The following is a 14,309-nucleotide window of genomic DNA, read 5'->3' on the forward strand; positions in this document are numbered from 1 at the left end:
TCTCTCTTCTCTCTATCTGCTTCTATTTAATACTTGTTGCATTCACTGAACTGCTTGTTGCATTCACTGTACTAAATCTAATTGAGAGAGGTTATCTACATTTTGAAATAGTCGTTTGCATTTTTACATTGTTACAGAATTTTATTTTTTATTTATTTAATCCTTATTCTACCAGGATAAATTGACTAAGAACGCATTCTCATTTACAGCCAAGACCTGGGGAATTGTTACAGTGGAGTGGAGGGGGATGAATGAGCCAATTGTTAACTGGGTATAATTAGGGGACCGTGATGGTATGAGGGCCAGACTGGGAATTTAGTAAGACGTAAGAATCGTTGTCAATCAAATAGTCTACTTTGTGTGGGTTTTGAAATACTTTCTGAATATGTCACATTTTGGATTTTAAAAAATGTATTTACATGTCAAAAATATTTATAAGTATAATATATTATACTTGGTACATTTTAAGTAATTTAGTCAAATTTACTACCATTTATATACTCTAGGGTTTTTTGTTGTTTTGAGTGTCTGCACAATGGAAGACAAAATTAGCGTTTTTCCTATTTACATGAATGTGGTGTCATATTAAGGAAGAGGTTGTGCTCTTTAAAGGTAAGTTAACTTGTAATTGTCATTTGTTCTTTGTTTTGAGTTATGTCAGAATGTTTGAAATGTGTGAGAAAATGAGCTTGCTCTCGAAAATTCTCAGTAATCTACAGTAGCATTCTAGAATTCTATTGGGGTCTAAAGGGTTAACAGTTTAAAATTATACTGAACAAAAATATAACAATTTCAAAGATTTTACTGAGTTACAGTTCATATAAGGAAATCAGTCAGTTAAAAGAAATTAATTAGGCCCTAATCTATGGATTTCACATGACTGGGAATACAGATATGCATCTGCTTGTCACAGACAGCTTAATAAAAAGGGTAGGGGTGTGGATCAGAAAGCCAGTCAGTATCTGGTGTTGTTACCATTCGCCTCTTACAACACAACACATCTGCTTTGCATAGAGTTGATCAGGCTGTTGACTGTGGTCTGTGGAATGTTGTCCGACTCCTCTTCAATGGCTGTGCGAAGTTCTGGATGTTAGAGGGAGCTGGAACACGCTGTCATACATGCTGATGCAGAGCATCCCAAATATGCTCAATGGGTGACATGTCTGGTGAGTATGCAGGCCATGCAAGAACTGGGACATTTTCAGCTTCCAGGAATTGTGTATACTGTAGATCCTTTGCGTGTCCTTTGCGACATGGGGTTATCATGCCGAAACATCAGGTGATGGCGGCTGATGAATGGCACAATAATGAGCCTCAGGATCTCGTCACTTTATCTCTGTGCATTCAAATTGCCATCGGTAAAATGCAATCGTGTTCGTTGTCCAAAATGTATGCCTACCCATACCACAACCCCACGGCCACCATTGGTCACACTGTTCACAATGTTGACATCAGCAAACCACTCGTCCACATAACGTTGGATGAGATTTATGGAAGAGAAATGAATATTCAATTATCTGGCAACAGCTCTGGTAGATAGTTCTGCAGTCAGCATGCCAAATGGATGCTCCCTAAAAACTGGAGACATCTGTGGAATTGTGTTGTGTGACAAAACTGCACATTTTAGAGTGGCCTTTTATTGTCCCCGGCACAAGGTGCACCTGTGTAATAATCATGCTGTTGAATTAGCTTCTTGATATGCTACACCTGTCAGGTGGATGGATTATCTTGGCAAAGGATAAATGCTCACTAACAGAGATGTAAACACATGTGTGCACAAAATTTGAGAGAAATAAGCTTTTTGTGTGTATGGAATATTTCTGGGATCTTTTATTTCAGCTCATGAAACATGAGACCAACACTTTACACAATTAATCTTAATGGTTGTACAGTCGTCTCAAATCAAACTGTGAAGGACCTTGACGTTACTCTGGACCCTGATCTCTCTTTTGAAGAACATATCAAGACCATTTCAAGGACAGCTTTTTTCCATCTACGTAACATTGCAAAAATCAGAAACTTTCTGTCCAAAAATGATGCAGCAAAATTAATCCATGCTTTTTTCACTTCTAGGTTAGACTACTGCAATGCTCTACTTTCCGGCTACCCGGATAAAGCACTAAATAAACTTCAGTTAGTGCTAAATACGGCTGCTAGAATCCTGACTAGAACCAAAAAAATGTATCATATTACTCCAGTGCTAGCCTCTCTACACTGGCTTCCTGTCAAAGCAAGGGCTGATTTCAAGGTTTTACTGCTAACCTACAAAGCATTACATGGGCTTGCTCCTACCTATCTCTCTGACTTGGTCCTGCCGTACATACCTACACGTACGCTACGGTCACAAGACGCAGGCCTCCTAATTGTCCCTAGAATTTCTAAGCAAACAGCTGGAGGCAGGGCTTTCTCCTATAGAGCTCCATTTTTATGGAACGGTCTGCCTACCCATGTCAGAGACGCAAACTCGGTCTCAACCTTTAAGTCTTTACTGAAGACTCATCTCTTCAGTGGGTCATATGATTGAGTGTAGTCTGGCCCAGGAGTGGGAAGGTGAACGGAAAGGCTCTGGAGCAACGAACCGCCCTTGCTGTCTCTGCCTGGCCGGTTCCCCTCTTTCCACTGGGATTCTCTGCCTCTAACCCTATTACAGGGGCTGAGTCACTGGCTTACTGGGGCTCTCTCATGCCGTCCCTGGAGGGGGTGCGTCACCTGAGTGGGTTGATTCACTGATGTGGTCATCCTGCATCCTGCCTGGGTTGCCCCCCCCCCCCCCCCCCCCCTTGGGTTGTGCCGTGGCGGAGGTCTTTGTGGGCTATACTCAGCCTTGTCTCAGGATGGTAAGTTGGTGGTTGAAGATATCCCTCTAGTGGTGTGGGGGCTGTGCTTTGGCAAAGTGGGTGGGTTAAAACCTTCATGTTTGGCCCTGTCCGGGGGTGTCCTCGGATGGGGCCACAGTGTCTCCTGACCCCTCCTGTCTCAGCCTCCAGTATTTATGCTGCAGTAGTTTATGTGTCGGGGGGGCTAGGGTCAGTTTGTTATATCTGGAGTACTTCTCCTGTCCTATTCGGTGTCCTGTGTGAATCTAAGTGTGCGTTCTCTAATTCTCTCCTTCTCTCTTTCTTTCTCTCTCTCGGAGGACCTGAGCCCTAGGGCCATGCCCCAGGACTACCTGACATGATGACTCCTTGCAGTCCTCAGTCCACCAGGCTTTGCTGCTGCTCCAGTTTCAACTGACCTGAGCCCTAGGACCATGCCCCAGGACTACCTTACATGATGACTCCTTGCTGTCCCCAGTCCACCTGACCGTGCTGCTGCTCCAGTTTAAACTATTCTGCCTTATTATTATTCGACCATGCTGGTCATTTATGAACATTTGAACATCTTGGCCATGTTCTGTTATAATCTCCACCCGGCACAGCCAGAAGAGGACTGGCCACCCCACATAGCCTGGTTCCTCTCTAGGTTTCTTCCTAGGTTTTGGCCTTTCTAGGGAGTTTTTTCCTAGCCACCATGCTTCTACACCTGCATTGCTTGCTGTTTGGGGTTTTAGGCTGGGTTTCTGTACAGCACTTTGAGATATCAGCTGATGTACGAAGGGCTATATAAATAAATTTGATTTGATTTACATGTTGCATTCATATTTTTGTTCAGTGTAGTTATGTCAAAGCCATTACACATAGCGCTATAATCCCAAATTATCATTACTTTATTCCTGACTCACAAGCAAGCACATTTGGTTCCTTGGAACTTAAATTTGATATTACCATAGCATTTTGTATGTTCTCTATAGTTGTACTCTATGTACTTGAACAAACACAGTTGAAGTGGGACGTTTACATACACCTTAGCCAAATACACTTAAACTCAGTTTTTCACAATTCCTGACATTTACTCCTAGTAAGAATTCCCTGTCATAGGTTAGTTGGAATCACTACTTTATTTTAAGAATGTGAAATGTCAGAATAATAGTAGAGAGAATTATTTATTTCAGCTTTTATTTATTTCATCACATTCCCAATGGGTCAGAAGTTTACATACACCCAAATAGTATTTGATAGCATTGCCTTTAAATTGTTTAATTTGGGTCAAACGGTTAGTGTAGCCTAACCAACAAGCTTCCCACAATTAATTGGGTGAATTTTGGCCCATTCCTACTGACAGAGCTGATTTAACTGAGTCGGGTTTGCAGGCCTCCTTGCTTGCGCACGCTTTTTCAGTTCTGCCCACAAGTTTTCTAATGGATTGAGGTCAGGGCTTTGTGATGGCCACTCCAATACCTTGACTTTGTTGTCCTTAAGCCATTTTGCCGCACCTTTGGAAGTATGCTTGGGGTCATTGTCCATTTGGACGACCCATTTGCGACCAAGCTGTAACTTCCTGACTGATGTCTTGAGATGTTGCTTCAATATATTCACATCATTTTCCGTCATCATGATGCCATCTATTTTGTGAAGTGCACCAGTCCCTCCTGCAGCAAACCACCCCCACAACATGATGCTTCCACCCCTGTGCTTCACGGTTGGGATGGTGCTCTTCGGCTTGCAGGCATCCCCCTTTTCCCTCCAAACATAACGATGGTCATTATGGCCAAACAGTTCAATTTTTGTTTCATCAGACCAGAGGACATTTCTCTAAAAAGTACGATATTTGTCCCCATGTGCAGTTGCAAACCGTAGTCTGGATTTTTTATTGCGGTTTTGGAACAGTGGCTTCATCCTTGCTGAGAGGCCTTTCAGGTTATGTCGATATGCGATTTGTTTTACTGTGGATATAGATACTTTTGTACCTGTTACCTCCAGCATCTTCACAAGGTCCTTTCTGTTGTTCTGGGATTGATTTGCACTTTTCACAACAAAGTACGTTCATCTCTAGGAGACAGAACACATCTCCTTCCTGAGCGATATGACGGCTGCGTGGTCCCATGGTGTTTATACTTGCTTATTTTTGTTTGTACAGATGAACGTGGTACCTTCAGGCGTTTGGAAATTGCTCCCAAGGATGAACCAGACTTGTGGAGGTCTACAATTTATTTTCTGAGGTCTTGGCTGATTTCTTTTGATTTTCCCATGATGTCAAGCAAAGAGGCACTGAGTTTGAAGGTAGGCCTTGAAATACATCCACAGGTACATCTCCAATTGACTCAATTGATGTCAATTTGCCTATCAGAAGTTTCTAAAGCCATGACATCCTTTTCTCTAATTTTCCAAGCTGTTTACAGGCACAGTCAACTTAGTGTATGTGAACTTCTGTCCCCTCTAGAATTGTGAAACAGTGAATTATAAGTGAAATAATCTCTCTGTAAACAATTGTTGGAAATTTGACTTGTGTCATGCACAAAGTAGATGTCCTAACCGACTTGCCAAAACTATAGTTTGTTAACAAGCAATTTGTGGAGTGGCTGAAAAACAAGTTTTAATGACTCCACCCTAAGTGTATGTAAACTTCCGACTTCAACTGTATAAATTGACCAATTCGGCATATTTGGGCACATTCCTGGCAGACATGATGCAAAATATCGTGTAGTGAGGTAACTCTTCACTGGATCAGTCTGAAACGTTGCACACACTGACGTTGCACACAAGATGATGGAACAAAACACAAATAGAAAACACATGTTTTTTTTGTATTATCTTTTACCAGATCTAATGTGTTATATTCTCCTACATTCATTTCTCATTTCCACAAATTTCGAAGTGTTTCCGTTCAAATGGTATCAAGAATATGCGTATCCTTTGCTTCAGGTCCTGAGCTACAAGCAGTTCGATTTTGGTACATCATTTCAGATCCTTAAATTAATAACACTTCTATCTTATGCTGGGTTAACTTTTTTGAACTCGAAGCACATATAGGACACATGGAAATGTATTTCATTAGGCATTAATTTTGCAAACACATTTATTTTTTATTCTGACACTCGTCAGCGAGATTCTAGCCTTTAATCTTCTGTTCTAGATGGAACTACGTGCCATGTCTTTTTATGCATGCCAAGCTGTTCATTTTTGTCCATTCAAACAGACCCCTTTTCAAAGGAAACAAGCACTCATTACATCAGGTGTGGCCAATTAGTGGGCACAACCAGCACACCTGAACACAATTAACAAGACAGAGGATAAAGAGACTTTTGATGGTGCTAAGAACAGAATGTATATGTTTTTTCTTTACTTTAATAATATTTTCTTGTGGTTTTTATGGAAAGTTTTCTTCACGTTCTGAGAATGGATGGTATGTTTTTCAATAACACTCTTAGAACATTCCCTGAACATTTACAAAAGTTTACTTCAGGTTTTTATGGAAAGTTTTATTAACGTTCTCTGAACAATTTGAGAACATGACTTTAAATAGAACCATAAAGAAACATACAGGAAACGTTATGTTGAAGAATCAGCTGGGAAACACTGCTATAGTTAACTAACTAATTGACTGAGAAGCACCATTACTGTATAGGGTTGTCATTGTAAGATTGTTGGTGTGAAGATATTATTGGGAGAGCTGGGAAAGTCATGAGGTTTTTTTCATGCTATTGTCTGGCCTCACCTTGCTTGAGCTCATAGAACTGGGACCAGAGAGAGTGAGAATTTGCTAATCTCAGGCACTCAATTCTCCCTTCCACTACTGTCTGGATTAATGATGACCGCCTAGAATCATATAGCTACTTAAAACAAAGATGCTGACTATTTGTTCCCTATCCATCTTTATCTCTGTATTAAAACATTGGCTAAGTGGCAGAAATAGTACATCATTATCTCCTTTCTCTCCTCTGTGTCCGCGGCTCTAGTAGAAGGATATAAACCAATGGTTTATGGCTCCTAGGGGCCCCGTGAATCACCCAGGCCTCTGTGGTGAAATGTTAAAGGCTTTCTAATAGGCTGTAGGCTGCTGAAAAAACATATTTCTGTTTTTTGTTACTTCCCCTTTACATCTCCTCACATCAGGGTGCTCGATCTCCATTTCGACTCAGCCAATGGATGCCCTCCATCTATATCCTCAGCCAACGGATGCCCTCCATCTATCCTCATTGCTTTCACATACCCAGTCCTAGGTAATGTCCCAATTATCTCTCCTTCCTCACAAAGTGTGCATGTTTTCACTTCCCTTTACTGATTTGAAAGGACATTACTGGTATAAGAAATATAGTGGAAACTTTGAAACTCCCACTAGCCCATACCTCCACCAATCCAATTTCCTTAGATTTGCAAGAAGTAGTGATGCACACTTCAAGAGAAAGGAGATATTATTGGGACACAACCCTAGATAAGGGTGTGTGAATCTGGGCAGAACTGAGGGAACAACTTTCTGGAATGACACACAACCTATTAAAGGACACTGGAAGATTTGGCTCAGTACCTTTGTGAGGCGCCAACATCAAAGACTGGATGGTCCGGTTTCAACTCTAAACTTAAATGGAAATCTGTCCTTTCCAAGGAAATAGAGGGCGTTGTCTTCTAGGATTTTCTCTCTGTCTTAATTTTAGCTTTGTCCTTCTTTCATCTTGAATTTGTTTCATCTTCCTTATGGTCACGCTGTCTTTATATCCCTCTTTGTATGTCTCTATATATATCCACATAAAAATAACTATGGTATGGTATATTGTATATTTCCTGAGTACCTTTTATTAGGGAATCAGGACAGCCTGAATATTTAAGGACAGAAAGTTAAATTGTGTTTGTTGTTTGTGTCTTCGCTAGCAGGTTATTGTTACTGTATGTCTCTATAGGACTATATATGTATTCACTGCAGTCACATTACGGCTTTCACATGGCATTGCAAACAGGAGAGTGCAGGCTGGGGATCAGTAATAAGCAGCTGTTTACCCTGATGTCTGCCTGTCTGTCTGTTTCCTCTTCTCAGCCACACATGCCTCTTTACAACACAGCCAACACAGCCTGCAAATCAGCTCCTGACAGATACAAGGAGGAATATGAAAGAGGAGCGGGCCATGCTTATTATCGATGATTTCTCCACCACTCAGGGGCTGGCATTGATCGCTGCACGTGAACTGTCGGGCACACAGTTGACGGTGGATGTTTGTGTCAGGGTGTACTGGCGGGCCTCTCTGCTCTGACAGGATGCCTCTTATCACTGACATATGGATAAATGTCTCTCCTCTCCTCAAGACGCTTCCTGACTCCTCTCAGGCCGTCTCCCCCTGTCTCTTTCCATCTCTCACACCCACCCATCCCTCGCTTCTTAAAGAGCAACAAAATGTCACATATCCAAATCCATAAACAGTGATGTATGAGCCCACTAACAGTGTGTGTGTGTGTGTGTGTGTGTGTGTGTGTGTGTGTGTGTGTGTGTGTGTGCACTATGTTGGCAAATGGGATTCAGAGCCTAAGGCATGTGATCAAGACAGAAATTTACTAGTTGAATAGTAGGGAACACTGGGGAACACTCATTAAAACCACACATCTCTGTCCTCCCTCCTGTGAGAAAGACAAACATTGATGATACTGGAGGAGTAGGTATAACAGTAGCCTAAGTACTGCCCTTCCTGCAGTCAGCATGTCTATTAAAAGACTGATTAAAGTTCCAGCCTATACTGTCTGGTCGTATACTGTAGTATGTACTCATCAGTGGTGTCAGCACTATACATCTCTATTCTGAAATGTCACAGGTAGGGCTTCCATCATATACACTATGTCTGTGCCTGAGCAACCTTCCCTCCCCTCCCTCTCCACCCTCAACCCCAACCCAGGAGTCAGCCTGTCCACAGACACCCCCATCACACATCTTAATGACATGAAAGATTCATGGCCCGAGTAAAATAGCCCATTATCTAACTGACAATAAACTAATTTTGGAACCCGGACACTCTGTCATGAAACAACGATAATACTCTGGACGCTTACCAGAATTGCGAGCCCCAGGTACTGCGTCCCTCCAATCTGTCAGAGGAGAATTATGAATATTTGAGGAAATTAGATTAAAAGAGATCAGTTGAAATCAACAGGAGGATGAACAATGAAGGCAGATATTGCAGATGATCAACTCAGACTAACTTGGCCTGGCTCCCAAGTGGGTGGATCTATGCCCTTCCAGGTCCACCCATGGCTGCGCCCCTGCCCAGTCATGTGAAATCCATAGAATAGGGCCAAATGCATTTATTTATATTTCCTTATATGCAAATCATCAAAACCTTTGAAATAGTTGCATGATGCATTTATATTTTTGTTCAGTATAAAAGAGCACATTTTCCATAACATGTAGGTAGGTAGGGTTGGGGTCCGAATGAATAGTTCAGAACATGTTCTTTTTTATAACCTGTAGGGAATATAATATATGGTCTATTCGAGTAGTTTTGTAGGTTTCTCACTTATGAGTGTCACAATTTGTGATATAGGGGAGGGATATTGGCAGGGTAAATGCAAATGAAATACTGCAGTTTTTACTATAGTTAAAAAAGTGTTGTGTTTTTGCGGACTGTGGTGTTTTTGGAGACATTACTGTAGTATTTACTGTAGTACTTACTAGTGTTCTTTTGCAGATAATACTGTAGTATTTACTGTAGTATTCTACAACATTCTATAGGTAGTAAGACACATGATGGAGGGATACTGCAGTGGTTAGTATAGTATTCTACAGTATTCTACAGTTTACTACAGAATTCTAAGTGTTTTCACAAGGGTTTTTATTGGTGTTAAAGGTCAGAGATAGAGGTTTGCTCTCTGGAGATTCTCTTTTGTCCTGTCATCTGCGTTGAGCAAGTGAAGCCACACCGCTAACTAAAAGTGTCACAGTGATGTCCACAGACCTAAGACAGCCTCAGTGGGAGGGAGTGAGACTGACCATCAGGCACTAAGGGGACTGTTACTGATGGTGTGTTTGTGTGTGTGTGTGTGTGTGTGTGTGTGTGTGTGTGTGTGTGTGTGTGTGTGTGTGCGTGCGCATACAGACCCTCATAGACATCCAAGGCTACCTGTTGATCTGCAGAGCTCTTTAACTTGTGTTTGTGTCTTACACATCATTAGGGAGTCCTAACTTTAACACACACACACAGCACAGATGTCAGATGGAGCTGTAGAGTGAGAGGTGTAGTGTGTAGCAGCGTTAATCGTTACTGACAAGCTTTTCATGTGAATCCTCTTCCTGTTTCATTGGAACTTGTAAAAACACCTTAATAACCCTGTAATTGACTATGTATTTTAGTAATCCTGTATGATCTGTTTCCTCTACCATGTAGCCAGGTTGCTTTGGATGAAGGTGTCTGCTAAATGTCATACATTTTTCAAGTCTCCTTTGACTCTGACAACTAGCTGCCCAGTGTAGTTATCATTCATTTACAATAGATGGCAGCCAACGCTAGTTGACGTCACTACTCTAGTAACAGGGACACGCCGTTAGTGCCCGTTGAAAGTAGTTTTATCTTCAAAGCAAGTTTATCTGGTTACACTTGAACCTGTTGTTATAGTGGACAGGCTAACTAATACTATTTTTACATAAGGTGCAGGCATTAGGCTTATGACAGCAAGCTAGATTTACTAAATGAACTGGTTTTATTTAAACTCAAACCCTATGTAGATTCCACTTGACTATGGGTATGCACGCCTTGTGGAAGAGACAACACACGCAAGGATGACACGCCGTACACCTCGTCCAATTTTCCCTTGTGCCCATAGGGTGAACTGGCGATAAGCTGCCAGCCTGTGTGCTCTGCAAACAAAATCATAAGAAAAGTAAGTTGAATACCGAAACTAAATCATAATGTATTTATAATGAGCACGTCCCATCATTGGTTAGAATGAGATTTCATAAATCATGATGCTGTCCACGATTCGAACTCCGGTTGTTTTATTAAAAGGGGAATGCGTTACCATCGCACCAAACAGTGCTTCTGATAAACATCGTTAAAGGTACTTATTATATATATTGAGCACCTACCCGCTACTGATGTTAGCTTTAAACAATTTATAATCAGGCAAAATTTTACCAATTATTTAACTGGCATACTGGCAGCTGACTGGTTGATTAACCTATTCTGCCAGGAGGTCCTTCATGAGGATTAGTGACACGTCCAATACATCGCCATCCAGACAGACTGACAGGAACCTCTGACTGGATGTAATACAGCCACCATCCTATGGGAATTTGTGCTGTATCGCCACCATTTCCCTACAACGCACACACTATCGATCAAGCCATTATTTGGCAGCATCCACACTCACACCAGATTGTGTCACCGCTACGCCGACCCTCTAACTGAGGTGTTTCAGGCAGCATATCTGTGTTACTGCTACGAGAACAAACTCTTTGATTTGTTTGGCTCAAACATGAACGGCTCAGTAGGTTTATTGGCTGCCTAACTAACATTATTTCATCCTCTGTTATCATTCTCAGACTCGGAGCTACTCTTGGTAAATTGAGCCATTTTATCCAAAATGTTCTCTCCTGCCAGCGATGCAACAATGCCAATATGTCTATTTACAGTTACAGTTAGCTTGCGTTCTAAATCCTAGTGTTTCCAATCCCCTTTATACAACGGGTAGGTCTAATCCTGAATGCAGATTGGTTAAAAGTGCATTCCAGTCAGTGTCTATTCCACAAGTCACCATTGGCTAAATCTATGATGTTAAAATGTCTATTTACACTGTTCCATCTGACTGCGCAAGCCACTGTCTCATCAGCGTAGGCAGGGAAGTTATAAACTTGATTATGACTATTAAAAGCATCTAGACATTATCTCACATCTCACATTCTTTTAGACTAACATTTCTTTTTCAACAGAGGAGATTTGCAACATTGTTTCAATATTCAAATTCGATCTCCAACTGTCCCATAGTAATGAAAGGGTCGGGAGTCGGGACTAGAGAGAGAGGCAGGCAGTGTTTCTCAGTCAGTCGAAATCATGAATCAGCTGGCATCATTTTTATGGATATATACAAAGAAATGTAAATTGAAAAAAGGTCAAACTAAACGTTGTGTAACTAGTTTGCGGTCTTTACAGCTTTGAAAGTTATGAAGTTATTGTCTTAGCTGGGTTGTTGGCCAGCTCCTCTGAGCAATAGTGTCCTAACGAGAGAGCACGTTTTCTATACCAGGCGAAATCGTGCCTCGTTAGCTCATTGTTATGGATGTATCCAAATAAATATCACTAGAAAACAGCTTAATATACAAATGCAGCTACTGTTGTTATTCTATCTGCACTGTTTGACGTGACTGTAAGTTAGCCATAGTTGGCTAGCTAGCAAACAAGGGACAAGAACCTTGCCAGCCAGTATGGCAATGGAACATTTAGAACGAATGACTGAGTTGCGTCTTTGGAAACCGAACCAATAGAACAAACGACCAGCCGGCTTGGGTAGCAAACCTAGATTTGTTTCGGGACTATATCTTGTGGATGTATGAAAGAGTATAAATAAATTCATCAAAATAACATTTTTAATGAAAATATGTCAATCATTATTTGAATATGTTGGTAACCCGTTGTATAAAAGTGATAATGCCCTCGAAGCCTGTGTTTGAAGGATATATCCTAACAACATCCGTACCAAGATATCCTCCAAACACCGGCTTCTCGGGCATTATCACTTAATTAACACACACCCACACACACACACACACACACACACACACACACACACACACACACACACACACACACACACACACACACACACACACACACACACACACACACACACACTCAGCACAGCACAGGGGCTGGGGGAGTGTGTAATGTTTCTGATGTAGTTGTGGAGAGAGTTGTGCAGGAGTGTGTGGGGGTGTGTAGTGGTGTGTAGTGTGTAGCAGCATTACTCGTGAAACACAGGTTTCTTATGCATAATGGATCTGGATCTTACCGCATCTTTAAAAGAGCTAGCTGTCGCTGCCAGTTAAGGCCCCGGCACACACCCTATTACCCCCACGTCCTGCCCAGCCTGCGCCTCCGCTCCGAACATTAACACGTCTGTTCTCATCATCTGTGTCTGTGGATCCACGCTTCCAGCAGGAGCTAGGGAAAAGACAGGCAGGAGGAGGGACATGAGAGGCAGTTAGGTAAGAAGTGTCCCCACACTACAGTGTTAAGACTGCAGTCCACACAAGCTCAATATGTGTTAGTTAATTTGGGGGAAATGAAACAGGTAAACAAATTAGAAGCACTAGTTTTATTTTTATTGAACCTTTATTTAACTAGGCAACAATGATGGAGTTTGGTTGTAGATCACTGAACTGTGTTCTTGTGTTATTGCCAATGAAGTAATGCAGTAATCAGACATTCAAACTCGCTGATCTCTTTCTCTGAGGTACACTTGCAATACTTGTACTTATATTGCACTAACAATAAGTTAACTTGCAATACTGAAATACACCTGTTGAATGATCTATAATATGATGTTCATTTACCCTCATATCTGGTCTACCTGTTATTCTCACCAGCAGTTAGCAATGCCCGCAACCAACTCAGACCCAAAACGCCTTCAAATGCCCCAAAAAAGGAGGTTCAGTTCAGTTCTCTCATTCTCTCCCATTTAATTTTTTTTTTAAAGCCGTCAGGGTGGTACACATTTCGGTTGTTACACATAACCTGGTTACCTCCTGGTTTCTGTTTTGGAACGAGGAGACGAAAATGACATTCTGTCAGTGCTGGGTGCTAGGGGCGAGATGATGCCTCTGGATACATAATGAGGACTAGGCTGTCACTGTAAGCAGTCAAGCGCTTATTCATGAAATGGAATTACATTCTGACAATGGCTCCGCTCCCTGCTCGCTTTTGAAGCAGCCTGTCTTTTTTTTCTGAACTATAAATCCTTTGGCTAGCACCTAGCACGGGCTCCTCTGTTCACACACATACATACACGCTCGTTGCTCGTACACCACTATGTCTGGAGGAGTGGGATTGCAAAAAGTCAGCCCTTTATTCCTGCACAAAAAGAGCAGGTTTTCTCTCCTTCTTCAACAATTCTTATAGTAAAACCTTGAGGATAAGGCAAACAGATTCAAGTTTCAACGTCTATTTTCCATTTGCACAGGACACAACAGGTGTAAAACATCACATTGAAAATCCAAGAATGCAGTGATAATACTAATTCTACTATTGATAATAAAAAAAAATAGAATAACAAATTTAAGTAAGAATAAAAACCAAACAAGAACTACGATGACATTTAAAGAAACACGAGAATGCCATTAAGTCATTAAAAGTAGTTTTTCAACAACTCCACAATTTTCTTGTTAACAAACTATAGTTTTGGCAAGTCGGTTAGGACATCTACTGTGCGCATGATTTAAGTCATTTTTCCAAAATGGATTTACAGACATCTGTCACGCCCTGATCTTAGGGGTCATTTTTATGTCTCTATTTGGTTTGGTCA

At 41.4% G+C, this 14,309-nt stretch overlaps 1 long non-coding RNA gene across 1 annotated transcript; it reads left to right on the forward strand.

Annotated features, from left to right (window-relative positions):
- The first annotated feature begins 6,119 nt into the window (after window positions 1–6,119).
- LOC110505127 lies at window positions 6,120–8,916 on the forward strand. The gene is made up of 3 exons (XR_002470690.2): window positions 6,120–6,222; window positions 6,933–7,039; window positions 7,849–8,916. It is a non-coding gene; the product is annotated as an uncharacterized LOC110505127 (long non-coding RNA).
- The last annotated feature ends 5,393 nt before the right edge of the window (window positions 8,917–14,309 follow it).

The sequence above is a fragment of the Oncorhynchus mykiss genome, chromosome 3, assembly GCF_013265735.2.
Source record: "Oncorhynchus mykiss isolate Arlee chromosome 3, USDA_OmykA_1.1, whole genome shotgun sequence".
NCBI lineage: Eukaryota > Metazoa > Chordata > Actinopteri > Salmoniformes > Salmonidae > Oncorhynchus > Oncorhynchus mykiss.